This window comes from Amia ocellicauda, unplaced genomic scaffold (assembly GCF_036373705.1).
Source record: "Amia ocellicauda isolate fAmiCal2 unplaced genomic scaffold, fAmiCal2.hap1 HAP1_SCAFFOLD_61, whole genome shotgun sequence".
NCBI lineage: Eukaryota > Metazoa > Chordata > Actinopteri > Amiiformes > Amiidae > Amia > Amia ocellicauda.
The window spans coordinates 475177-486230 of NW_027102991.1; the positions used below are offsets into that span (position 1 = coordinate 475177).

Consider the following 11054-nt stretch of genomic DNA (forward strand, 5'->3'; position numbering starts at 1 on the left):
GAAAAAAGAAAAATGGAGGGAAAAATATCACTGCAGCAAAGAGTGGTGAAAGTAGCCGGGTACGTGTACAATACTTCAATTATATCTCCTCCAGACAGAAAGAGAGTATTTAGAGCTACGATGAAGTTACCCAAGTGACGATAAAAGCTTGCAGCACCTGGTATTTCCAGGAGGTCACCCGTCCAAGTACTGACCAGGCCCTGCCCCGTTCAGCATCCGAGATCTGACAAGATCGGGCGCGTTCAGGACGGTGTGGCCGCAAGCCGAGAGGCCTGGCTGCATGATGTCTCTTAAAGGCTGGCGGGTATTGACGGAACTTCCAGCAAAAAAAAAAAAAAAAAGAAAAAAAGAAAAACGGAGGGAAAAAAATCAGTGCCGCAAAGGGTGTTGAAAGTAGCCAGGTACGTGTACAATTCTTCAATTAAATCTCCTCCAGACAGAAAGAGAGTATTAAAAGCTACGACGAAGTTTCCCAGGTGACGAAAAAAGCTTGCAGCGCCTGGAATTTCCAGAAGGTCTCACATTCAAGTAATGACCAGGCCCTGCCCAGTTTAGCTTCCGAGAGCTGACGAGATGGGGCGCGTTCAGGACGGTGTGGCCGCAAGCCAAGACGCCTGGCTGCATGATGTCTCTTAAAGGTTGGCGGGTATTGACGGAACTTCCAGCAGAAAAAATAAATAATAATAAAAATAAAAAAATTGATGGAAAAATATCAGTGCAGCAAAGGGTGTTGACAGTAGCTGGGTACGTGTACAATACTTCAATTATGTCTCCTCCAGACAGAAAGAGAGTATTAAGAGCTACGATAAAGTTACCCAGGAGACGTAAAAGCTTGCAGCACCAGGTATTTCCAGGAGGTCTCACATTCAAGTACTGACCAGGTCTTGCCCCGTTAAGCTTCCGAGATCTGATGAGATCGGGCGCGTTCAGGACGGTGTGGCCGCAAACCTAGAGGCCTGGCTGCATGATGTCTCTAAAAGGCTGGCGGGTAATGACGGAACATCCAAGAAAAAAAAATAAAAAAAAAAATAGAAAAATGGAGGGAAAAATATCAGTGCAGCAAAGGGTGTTGACAGTAGCTGGGTACGTGTACAATACTTCAATTATGTCTCCTCCAGACAGAAAGAGAGTATTAAGAGCTACGATGAAGTTACCCAGGAGACAAAAAAGCTTGCAGCACCAGGTATTTCCAGGAGGTCACCCATCCAAGTACTGACCAGGCCCTGCCCCTTTTACCTTCCGAGATCTTACGAGATCGGGCGCATTCAGGACGGTGTGGCCACAAGCCGAGAGGCCTGGCTGCATGATGTCTCTTTAGGCTGGTGGGTATTGACGGAACTTCCAGCAAAAAAAAAAAAAAAAAAAGAAAAATGGAGGGAAAAATATCAGTGCAGCAAAGGCTGTTGAAAGTAGCCGGGTACGTGTACAATTCTTCAATAATATCTCCTCCAGACTGAAAGAGAGTATTAAGAGCTACGATGAAGTTACCCAGGAGACGTAAAAAGCTTGCAGCACCTGATATTTCCAGGAGGTCACCCAACCAAGTTCTGACCAGATCCTGCCCCGTTTAGCTTCCGAGATATGATGAGATCAGGCGTGTTCAGGACAGTGTGGCCGCAAGCCAAGAGACCTGGCTGCATGATGTCTCTTAAAGGCTGGCTAGTATTGACGGAACTTCCAGCAAAAAAAAAAAAAAAAAAAATAGAAAAAGGGAGGGAAAAATATCAGTGCAGCAAAGGGTGTTGAAAGTAGCCGGGTACATGTACAATTCTTCAATTATATCTCCTCCAGACAGATAGAGAGTATTAAGAGCTACGATAAAGTTACCCAGGAGACATAAAAGCTTGCAGCACTAGGTATTTCCAGGCGGTCTCACATTCATGTACTAACCAGGTCCTGCCCCGTTTAGCTTCCGAGATCTGACGAGATCGGGCGCGTTCAGGATGGTGTGGCCGCAAGCCGAGATGCCTGGCTGCATGATGTCTCTTAAAGGCTGGCGGGTATTGACGGAACTGCCAGCAAAAAAAAAAAAGAAAAATAGAGGGAAATATACCAGTGCATCAAAGGGTGTTGAAAGTAGCCGGGTACGTGTACAATTCTTCAATTATATCTCCTGGAGACAGAAAGAGAGTATTAAGAGCTACGATGCTGTTACCCAGGAGACGTAAAAAGCTTGCAGCACCTGGTATTTCCAGGAGGTCACACATCCATGTACTGACCAGGCCCTGCCCCATTTAGCTTCCGAAATCTGATATGATCGGGCGCGTTCAGGACAGTGTGACTACAAGCCAAGAGACCTGGCTGCATGATGTCTCTTAAAGGCTGGCGGATATTGACGGAACTTCCTGCAAAAAAATAAAATAAAAAGAAAAATGGAGGGAAAAATATCAGTGCAGCAAAGGGTGTTGAAAGTAGCCTAGTACGTGTACAATTCTTCAATTATATCTCCTGGAGACAGAAAGAGAGTATTAAGAGCTACGATGAAGTTACCCAGGAGACGAAAAAGGCTTGCAGCACCTGGTATTTCTAGGAGGTCTCCCATCCAAGTACTGACCAGTCCCTGCCCCGTTTAGCTTCCGAGATCTGACGAGATCGGGCGCATTCTGGACGGTGTGGCCGCAAGCCGAGAGGCCTGGCTGCATGATGTCTCTTAAAGGTTGGCGGGTATTGACGGAATTTCCAGCAAAAAAAAAAAATAGAAAAATGGAGGGAAAAATATCAGTGCAGGAAAGGGTGTTGAAAGTAGCCGGGTACGTGTACAATTCTTCAATTATATCTCCTGCAGACAGAAAGAGAGTATTAAGAGCTACGATGAAGTTACCCAGGACACGTAAACAGCTTGCAGCACCTGGTATTTCTAGCAGGACTCCCATCCAAGTACTGACCAGGCCCTGCCCCGTTTAGCTTCCGAGAGCTGACGAGATCGGGCGCATTCAGGACGGTGTGGCCACAAGCCGAAAGGCCTGGCTGCATGATGTCTCTTAAAGGTTGGCGGGTATTGACGGAACTTCTAGCAAAAAAAAAAAAAAAAAAAAAAAATGGATGGAAAAATATCAGTGCAGCAAAGGGTGTTGACAGTAGCTGGGTACGTGTACAATACTTCAATTATATCTCCTCCAGACAGATAGAGAGTATTAAGAGCTACGATAAAGTTACCCAGGAGACGTAAAAGCTTGCAGCACCAGGTATTTCCAGGAGGTCTCACATTCATGTACTGACCAGGTCCTGCCCCGTTTAGCTTCCGAGATCTGACGAGATCGGGCGCGTTCAGGATGGTTTGGCCGCAAGCCGAGATGCCTGGCTGCATGATGTCTCTTAAAGGCTGTCGGGTATTGACGGAACTGCCAGCAAAAAAAAAAAAGAAAAATAGAGGGAAAAATACAAGTGCAGCAAAGGGTGTTGAAAGTAGCCGGGTACGTGTACAATTCTTCAATTTTATCTTCTCCAGACAGAAAGAGAGTATTTAGAGCTACGATGAAGTTCCCCAGGAGACGTAAAAAGCTGGCAGCACCTGGTATTTCCAGGAGGTCTCACATTTAAGTACTGACCAGGTCCTGCCCCGTTTAGCTTCCGAGATCTGACAAGATCGGGCGCGTTCAGGACGGTGTGGCCGCAAGCCGAGATGTCTGGCTGCATGATGTCTCTTAAAGGTTGGCGGGTATTGACGGAACTTCCAGCAAAAAAAAAAAAAAAAAAAAAAAAAAAAAAAAAGAAAAATGGATGGAAAAATATCAGTGCAGCAAAGGGTGTTGACAGTAGCTGGGTACGTGTACAATACTTCAATTATATCTCCTCCAGACAGATAGAGAGTATTAAGAGCTACGATAAAGTTACCCAGGAGACGTAAAAGCTAGCAGCACCAGGTACTTCCAGGAGGTCTCACATTCATGTACTGACCAGGTCCTGCCCCGTTTAGCTTCCGAGATCTGACGAGATCGGGCGCGTTCAGGATGGTGTGGCCGCAAGCCGAGATGCCTGGCTGCATGATGTCTCTTTAAGGCTGGCGGGTATTGACGGAACTGCCAGCAAAAAAAAAAAAGAAAAATAGAGGGAAATATACCAGTGCAGCAAAGGGTGTTGAAAGTAGCCGGGTACGTGTACAATTCTTCAATTATATCTCCTGGAGACAGAAAGAGAGTATTAAGAGCTACGATGAAGTTACCCAGGAGACGTAAAAAGCTTGCAGCACCTGGTATTTCTAGGAGGTCTCCCATCCAAGTACTGACCAGGCCCTGCCCCGTTTAGCTTCCGAGATCTGACGAGATCGGGCGCATTCAGGACGGTATGGCCACAAGCCGAAAGGCCTGGCTGCATAATGTCTCTTAAAGGTTGGCGGGTATTGACGGAACTTCCAGCAAAAAAAAAAAAAAAAAAAAATAGAAAAATGGAGGGAAAAATATCAGTGCAGGAAAGGGTGTTGAAAGTAGCCGGGTACATGTACAATTCTTCAATTATATCTCCTCCAGACTGAATGAGAGTATTAAGAGCTACGCTGAAGTTACCCAGGAGACGTAAAAAGCTTGCAGCACCAGGTATTTCCAGGAGGTCTCCCATCCAAGTACTGACGAGGCCCTGCCCCGTTTAGCTTCCGAGATCTGACGAGATCGGGCGCGTTCAGGACGGTGTGGCCGCAAGCCGAGATGTCTGGCTGCATGATGTCTCTTAAAGGCTGGCGGGTATTGACGGAATTTCCAGCAAAAAAAAAAAAAAAAAAAATAGAAAAATGGAGGGAAAAATATCAGTGCAGGAAAGGGTGTTGAAAGTAGCCGGGTACGTGTACAATTCTTCAATTATATCTCCTGGAGACAGAAAGAGTATTAAGAGCTACGATGAAGTTACCCAGGAGACGTAAAAGGCTTGCAGCACCTGGTATTTCTAGGAGGTCTCCCATCCAAGTAGTGACCAGGCCCTGCCCCGTTTAGCATCCGAGATCTGACGAGATCGGGCGCATTCAGGACGGTGTGGCCGCAAGCCAAGAGGCCTGGCTGCATGATGTCTCTTAAAGGTTGGCGGGTATTGACGGAACTTCCAGCAAAAAAAAAAAAAATAAGAAAAATGGATGGAAAAATATCAGTGCAGCAAAGGGTGTTTACAGTAGCTGGGTACGTGTACAATACTTCAATTATATCTCCTCCAGACAGATAGAGAGTATTAAGAGCTACGATAAAGTTACCCAGGAGACGTAAAAGCTTGCAGCACCAGGTATTTCCAGGAGGTGTCACATTCATGTACTGACCAGGTCCTGCCCCGTTTAGCTTCCAAGATCTGACGAGATCGGGCGAGTTCAGGATGGTGTGGCCGCAAGCCGAGATGCCTGGCTGCATGATGTCTCTTAAAGGTTGGCGGGTATTGACGGAACTTCCAGCAAAAAAAAAATATAAAAAAAGAAAAAAGAAAAATGGATGGAAAAATATCAGTGCAGCAAAGGGTGTTGACAGTAGCTGGATACGTGTACAATACTTCAATTATATTTCCTCCAGACAGAGAGAGAGTATTAAGTGCTACGATAAAGTTACCCAGGAGACGTAAAAGCTTGCAGCACTAGGTATTTCCAGGAGGTCTCACATTCATGTACTGACCAGGTCCTGCCCCGTTTAGCTTCCGAGATCTGATGAGATTGGGCGCGTTCAGGACGGTGTGGCCGCAAGCCAAGAGGCCTGGCTGCATGATGTCTCTTAAAAGGCTGGCGGGTATTGACGGAACTTCCAGCAAAAAAAAAAAAAAAAAAAATGGAAAATGGAGGGAAAAATATCAGTGCAGCAAAGGCTGTTGAAAGTAGCCGGGTACGTGTACAATACTTCAATTATATCTCCTCCAGACAGATAGAGAGTATTAAGAGCTACGATGAAGTTTCCCAGGAGACGTAAAAAGCTTGCAGCACCAGGTATTTCCAGGAGGTCTCCCATCCAAGTACTGACGAGGCCCTGCCTCGTTTAGCTTCCGAAATCTGACGAGATCGGGCGTGTTCAGGACGGTGTGGCCGCAAGCCAAGAGGCCGGGCTGCATGATGTCTCTTAAAGGTTTGGCGGGTATTGACGGAACTTCCAGCAAAAAATAAAAAATAAATAAATAGAAAAATGGAGGGAAAAATATCAGTGCAGGACAGGGTGTTGAAAGTAGCCGGGTACATGTACAATTCTTCAATTATATCTGCTGGAGACAGAAAGAGAGTATTAAGAGCTACGATGAAGTTACCCAGGAGACGTAAAAGGCTTGCAGCACCTGGTATTTCTAGGAGGTCTCCCATCCAAGTACTGACCAGGCCCTGCCCCGTTTAGCTTCCGAGATCTGACGAGATCGGGCGCATTCAGGACGGTGTGGCCGCAAGCCAAGAGGCCTGGCTGCATGATGTCTCTTAAAGGTTGGCGGGTATTGACGGAACTTCCAGCAAAAAAAAAAAAAAAAAAGAAAAATGGATGGAAAAATATCAGTGCAGCAATGGGTGTTGACAGTAGCTGGGTACGTGTACAATACTTCAATTATATCTCCTCCAGACAGATAGAGAGTATTAAGAGCTACGATAAAGTTACCCAGGAGACGTAAAAGCTTGCAGCACCAGGTATTTCCAGGAGGTCTCACATTCATGTACTGACCAGGTCCTGCCCCGTTTAGCTTCCAAGATCTGACGAGATCGGGCGAGTTCAGGATGGTGTGGCCGCAAGCCGAGATGCCTGGCTGCATGATGTCTCTTAAAGGCTGGCGGGTATTGACGGAACTTCCAGCAAAAAAAAAAAAAAAAAAAAAAAAGAAAAATGGATGGAAAAATATCAGTGCAGCAAAGGGTGTTGACAGTAGCTGGGTACGTGTACAATTCTTCAATTATATCTCCTGGAGACAGAAAGAGAGTATTAAGAGCTACGATGAAGTTACCCAGGAGACGTAAAAAGCTTGCAGCACCTGGTATTTCTAGGAGGTCTCCCATCCAAGTACTGACCAGGCCCTGCCCCGTTTAGCTTCCGAGATCTGACGAGATCCGGCGCGTTCAGGATGGTGTGGCCGCAAGCCAAGATGCCTGGCTGCATGATGTCTCTTAAAGGCTGGCGGGTATTGACGGAACTGCCAGCAAAAAAAAAAAGAAAAATAGAGGGAAATATACCAGTGCAGCAAAGGGTGTTGAAAGTAGCCGGGTACGTGTACAATTCTTCAATTATATCTCCTGGAGACAGAAAGAGAGTATTAAGAGCTACGATGAAGTTACCCAGGAGACGTGAAAAGCTTGCAGCACCTGGTATTTCCAGGAGGTCTCACATTCAAGTACTGACCAGGCCCTGCCCCGTTTAGCTTCCGAGATCTGACGAGATCGGGCGCGTTCAGGATGGTGTGGCCGCAAGCCGAGATGTCTGTCTGCATGATGTCTCTTAAAGGCTGGCGGGTATTGACGGAATTTCCAGCAAAAAAAAAAAAAAAAAAAAATAGAAAAATGGAGGGAAAAATATCAGTGCAGGAAAGGGTGTTGAAAGTAGCCGGGTACGTGTACAATTCTTCAATTATGTCTTCTCCAGACAGAAAGAGAGTATTAAGAGCTACGATGAAGTTCCCCAGGAGACGTAAAAAGCTGGCAGCACCTGGTATTTCCAGGAGGTCACCCATCCAAGTACTGACCAGGACCTGCCCCGTTTTGCTTTCGAGATCTGACGAGATCGGGCGCGTTCAGGCCGGTGTGGCCTCAAGCCAAGAGGCCTGGCTGCATGATGTCTCTTAAAGGCTGGAGGGTATTGACGGAACTTCCAGCAAAATAAAAAAGAAAAAAGAAAAATGGAGGGAAAAATATCAGTGCAGCAAAGGGTGTTGAAAGTAGCCGGGTACGTGTAGAATTCTTCAATAATATCTCCTCCAGACTGAAAGAGAGTACTAAGAGCTACGATGAAGTTACCCAGGAGACGAAAAAGCTTGCTGCACCTGGTATTTCCAGGAGGTCACCCATCCAAGTACTGACCAGGCCCTGCCCCGTTTAGCTTCCGAGATCTGACGAGATCGGGCGCGTTCAGGACGGTGTGGCTGCAAGCCAAAAAGCCTGGCTGCATGATGTCTCTTAAAGGCTGGTGGGTATTGACGGAACTTCCAGCAAAAAAAAAAAAAAAAGAAAAAAAAATGGAGGGAAAAATATCAGTGCAGCAAAGGGTGTTGAAAGTAGCCGGGTATGTGTACAATTCTTCAATTATATCTCCTCCAGACAGAAAGAGAGTATTTAGAGCTACGATAAAGTTACCCAGGAGACGAAATAACTTGCAGCACCTGATATCTCCAGGAGGTCACCCATCCAAGTACTGACGAACCCTTGCCCCGTTTAGCTTCCGAGATCTGATGAGATTGGGCGCGTTCAGGACGGTGTGGCCGCAAGCCAAGAGGCCTGGCTGCATGATGTCTCTTAAAGGCTGACGGGTATTGACGGAACTTCCAGCAAAAAAAAAATGGATAAAGAAAAATGGAGGGAAAAATATCAGTGCAGCAATGGGTGTTGAAAGTAGCCGGGTACGTGTACAATACTTCAATTATATCTCCTCCAGACAGAAAGAGAGTATTAAGAGCTACGATGAACTCACCTAAAGGATTATTAGGAACACCATACTAATACTGTGTTTGACCCCCTTTCGCCTTCAGAACTGCTTTAATTCTACGTGGCATTGATTCAACAAGGTGCTGAAAGCATTCTTTAGAAATGTTGGCCCATATTGATAGGATAGCATCTTGCAGTTGATGGAGATTTGTGGGATGCACATCCAGGGCACGAAGCTCCCGTTCCACCACATCCCAAAGATGCTCTATTGGGTTGAGATCTGGTGACTGTGGGGGCCAGTTTAGTACAGTGAACTCATTGTCATGTTCAAGAAACCAATTTGAAATGATTCGACCTTTGTGACATGGTGCATTATCCTGCTGGAAGTAGCCATCAGAGGATGGGTACATGGTGGTCAAAAAGGGATGGACATGGTCAGAAACAATGCTCAGGTAGGCCGTAGCATTTAAACGATGCCCAATTGGCACTAAGGGGCCTAAAGTGTGCCAAGAAGACATCCCCCACACCATTACACCACCACCACCAGCCTGCACAGTGGTAACAAGACATGATGGATCCATGTTCTCATTCTGTTTACGCCAAATTCTGACTCTACCATCTGAATGTCTCACCTCTTTTTCCTATTTGTAGTGGAGATGAGTGGTACCCGGTGGGGTCTTCTGCTGTTGTAGCCCATCCGCCTCAAGGTTGTACGTGTTGTAGCTTCACAAATGCTTTGCTGCATACCTCGTTTGTAACGAGTGGTTATTTCAGTCAAAGTTGCTCTTCTATCAGCTTGAATCAGTCGGCCCATTCTCCTCTGACCTCTAGCATCAACAAGGCATTTTCGCCCACAGGACTGCCGCATACTGGATGTTTTTCCCTTTTCACACCATTCTTTGTAAACCCTAGAAATGGTTGTGCGTGAAAATCCCAGTAACTGAGCAGATTGTGAAATACTCAGACCGGCCCGTCTGGCACCAACAACCATGCCACGCTCAAAATTGCTTAAATCACCTTTCATTCCCATTCAGACATTCAGTTTGGAGTTCAGGAGATTGTCTTGACCAGGACCACACCCCTAAATGCATTGAAGCAACTGCCATGTGATTGGTTGATTAGATAATTGCATTAATGAGAAATTGAACAGGTGTTCCTAATAATCCTTTAGGTGAGTGTATATGTATGTATGTGTATGTATGTTCAATTGCTTTGACAATACAAATGAAATGAATTGAGAGAGAGAGAGAGAGAGAGAGAGAGAGAGAGAGGAATATGAGCTCCTAAAAAACATTTGTTTTTATACATAAGCGGATTTAATTTGTGATTTACAAATGAATATATAGCACTATAAACATACACAGAAGACATGGAATAGAAATTCAGAAGAAAAAGTATTCAAAAAATAATAATTTTAAGAGAAACACAAAAAGAAGAAAGCAGAGAGACAGTTCAGGAAGAAAAGTCAGAAAAGAAAAGCTGAAGACAAGAATTGGAGGTAAGAGACAAATAATTAAACAAAAAAATATGTATTAATAAAATAAATAAGCATTCTCAGTAGTTGACTCAGCCAATGAAAATGCAGAGCTCCGATTTGAATAGAGTGACAGTAGGAGAGAGCCCAACTGCCACTGAGACTGATAGAAATCTATCGAACAGCAGTCTGACTGCAGAGCTGCCTTTTGAAATCCGATACCCTGAAGACATTCGCTCTGCACAGGCTAAGAAGGACTACAAACAAGCTGTGATGAGAGCATCTCCTGAGACCCTCATCCTAGACTACACCGGTAAAGGAGAAAACAGGGTCAAGAACAATCTACTGTTCTACAGCGCCTTTCACAAAACCCTGTGCCAGACATACCCCAATAACAACAAGAGGGGCATTAGCAGAGGCAGGCAGATCTCAGTGCTGGTAGAGAAAGACACAGACAGTGTGATGCTCACTTTTAATGTATACCACAACGGGACCATCATGGTGCAGGGCAGCGAGAGCAGCCTGGACCAATTAGCTCTCGGCTTCCACACCTCAAAGCAGCAGACTGAGGTAGAGAAACAAGAGCCAGAGCCGGCCACCCTGCAGTCTGCCCCCAGCCACACGGAGCCAGACAGTGCCCCATCTCCCACAGACTGCCCCCCTGTCTCCCCAAAACTCTCCAGCAACATTAAAACACTAAAGGAATGCCTATCAGTGCTGGAGCTGGAGTTTGCGGAGTTCAGGGAGCAGACCTTGAGCACCCTGGCCCAGACCTCCTTGTGTGATCAGCTCCGGGATGAGATGCACAGACTAAAGATGCAGCACAAGGCTGAGATCCATGAGCTGAGAGCAGCAGTGAGAGACCTGGAGGAGCAGAGCCAAACCCTGAGGACGGAGCTGCGCAGAGCGAGGGAGGAGCTGACCAGGACACCCCAGCACAGCCAGCTAAGGAGCCTGCAGAGCCAGCTGGAGGAGCTAAGAGAGGAGCTACACATCACTGGAGCACAGAGACTGCACTGCACTGACCCCACAACACCTCCAACCCCTGACGCACCCACTGATCCACCCACACTCCCCACCACT

General features: G+C 46.2%; 6 non-coding genes and 19 pseudogenes across 6 annotated transcripts; all 25 read right to left on the reverse strand.

Annotated features, from left to right (window-relative positions):
* Window positions 1-145: 145 nt before the first annotated feature.
* LOC136739460 (uncharacterized) lies at window positions 146-264 on the reverse strand (annotated as a pseudogene).
* Window positions 265-487: 223 nt separating this feature from the next.
* On the reverse strand, window positions 488-606 carry LOC136739573 (uncharacterized; annotated as a pseudogene).
* Window positions 607-829: 223 nt separating this feature from the next.
* LOC136739524 (uncharacterized) lies at window positions 830-948 on the reverse strand (annotated as a pseudogene).
* Window positions 949-1168: 220 nt separating this feature from the next.
* On the reverse strand, window positions 1169-1287 carry LOC136739420 (uncharacterized; annotated as a pseudogene).
* A 216-nt stretch (window positions 1288-1503) lies between these two features.
* LOC136739565 (uncharacterized) lies at window positions 1504-1622 on the reverse strand (annotated as a pseudogene).
* A 219-nt stretch (window positions 1623-1841) lies between these two features.
* Window positions 1842-1960, reverse strand: LOC136739492 (uncharacterized; annotated as a pseudogene).
* Window positions 1961-2170: 210 nt separating this feature from the next.
* Window positions 2171-2289, reverse strand: LOC136739560 (uncharacterized; annotated as a pseudogene).
* A 216-nt stretch (window positions 2290-2505) lies between these two features.
* Window positions 2506-2624, reverse strand: LOC136739426 (uncharacterized; annotated as a pseudogene).
* A 212-nt stretch (window positions 2625-2836) lies between these two features.
* LOC136739442 (uncharacterized) lies at window positions 2837-2955 on the reverse strand (annotated as a pseudogene).
* Window positions 2956-3170: 215 nt separating this feature from the next.
* Window positions 3171-3289, reverse strand: LOC136739453 (uncharacterized; annotated as a pseudogene).
* A 210-nt stretch (window positions 3290-3499) lies between these two features.
* LOC136739506 (uncharacterized) lies at window positions 3500-3618 on the reverse strand (annotated as a pseudogene).
* Window positions 3619-3848: 230 nt separating this feature from the next.
* LOC136739500 (uncharacterized) lies at window positions 3849-3967 on the reverse strand (annotated as a pseudogene).
* Window positions 3968-4177: 210 nt separating this feature from the next.
* On the reverse strand, window positions 4178-4296 carry LOC136739603 (5S ribosomal RNA). The gene has a single exon (XR_010812927.1). It is a non-coding gene; the product is annotated as a 5S ribosomal RNA (ribosomal RNA).
* A 221-nt stretch (window positions 4297-4517) lies between these two features.
* On the reverse strand, window positions 4518-4636 carry LOC136739622 (5S ribosomal RNA). The gene has a single exon (XR_010812945.1). It is a non-coding gene; the product is annotated as a 5S ribosomal RNA (ribosomal RNA).
* Window positions 4637-4854: 218 nt separating this feature from the next.
* On the reverse strand, window positions 4855-4973 carry LOC136739421 (uncharacterized; annotated as a pseudogene).
* Window positions 4974-5187: 214 nt separating this feature from the next.
* Window positions 5188-5306, reverse strand: LOC136739543 (uncharacterized; annotated as a pseudogene).
* A 224-nt stretch (window positions 5307-5530) lies between these two features.
* On the reverse strand, window positions 5531-5649 carry LOC136739545 (uncharacterized; annotated as a pseudogene).
* A 220-nt stretch (window positions 5650-5869) lies between these two features.
* Window positions 5870-5988, reverse strand: LOC136739459 (uncharacterized; annotated as a pseudogene).
* A 222-nt stretch (window positions 5989-6210) lies between these two features.
* On the reverse strand, window positions 6211-6329 carry LOC136739406 (5S ribosomal RNA). Its single transcript, XR_010812891.1, has one exon. It is a non-coding gene; the product is annotated as a 5S ribosomal RNA (ribosomal RNA).
* Window positions 6330-6544: 215 nt separating this feature from the next.
* Window positions 6545-6663, reverse strand: LOC136739523 (uncharacterized; annotated as a pseudogene).
* A 222-nt stretch (window positions 6664-6885) lies between these two features.
* Window positions 6886-7004, reverse strand: LOC136739629 (5S ribosomal RNA). The gene has a single exon (XR_010812952.1). It is a non-coding gene; the product is annotated as a 5S ribosomal RNA (ribosomal RNA).
* A 209-nt stretch (window positions 7005-7213) lies between these two features.
* LOC136739631 (5S ribosomal RNA) lies at window positions 7214-7332 on the reverse strand. Its single transcript, XR_010812954.1, has one exon. It is a non-coding gene; the product is annotated as a 5S ribosomal RNA (ribosomal RNA).
* Window positions 7333-7553: 221 nt separating this feature from the next.
* Window positions 7554-7672, reverse strand: LOC136739528 (uncharacterized; annotated as a pseudogene).
* A 215-nt stretch (window positions 7673-7887) lies between these two features.
* Window positions 7888-8006, reverse strand: LOC136739509 (5S ribosomal RNA). Its single transcript, XR_010812904.1, has one exon. It is a non-coding gene; the product is annotated as a 5S ribosomal RNA (ribosomal RNA).
* A 217-nt stretch (window positions 8007-8223) lies between these two features.
* On the reverse strand, window positions 8224-8342 carry LOC136739567 (uncharacterized; annotated as a pseudogene).
* Window positions 8343-11054: the final 2712 nt, after the last annotated feature.